Source organism: Mesitornis unicolor, unplaced genomic scaffold (genome assembly GCF_000695765.1).
Source record: "Mesitornis unicolor isolate BGI_N332 unplaced genomic scaffold, ASM69576v1 scaffold40449, whole genome shotgun sequence".
Lineage (NCBI taxonomy): Eukaryota > Metazoa > Chordata > Aves > Mesitornithiformes > Mesitornithidae > Mesitornis > Mesitornis unicolor.
The window spans coordinates 2,379-3,006 of record NW_010210029.1 but is presented as its reverse complement, the minus strand read 5'-3'; positions in this window follow the sequence as shown (position 1 = coordinate 3,006).

Genomic DNA, 628 nt, shown 5'->3' with positions numbered 1-628 from the left:
ATAAGTGGTAAATAAATGATGAGGACCCAGCCGCAGCTTCGTTACCACTAACGAGCAGCCGCGGCTCACTCCTTCGGCCGGGAAACCCAAATACAAACCCTGGGACCAGAAGCAGGGAGGAAAAACACAAAAGCCCCCAAAAGCCCCCCCAAATCCCATCGCTTAGTTAGAAAAGGTTTTGGCAGTGTGGGTGTGGGGCACAGCGGTGCTGGGAGGGGCTGGGTGTTTTTAGGGTGCTGGGGTAGTGAGGGTCGCAGTGTCACCCCCCGTGGGGTCCCACCAAAAACTGTGGGATTCTGCTGAGGGGATGACCGTGGACCAGGATCAAGGTGCTGGGGGTGGTGACGGGGGCTGAGCCCTAAAAGGGGGCTCCTCCACTCAGGGGGTTGGGGAAAACAGTCTCTGAGGTGGCCTCAAAAGCGATGCAACCCCGACCTGAACCAAGGGGGCCCGGCACCCCCTTGCAGGGGCTGCAATGCACCTGGACCAGGAGTGGGCAGGATCTCACACCCCCACACCTCCTGCCCATGGAGGAGGAACACCCCCCAAACTCTATACCCCCCAAAAAAACAGCTCAAAACGCCACACACCCCAAGTGCAAAGAACCAATGTGCACAACAGCGGCGGT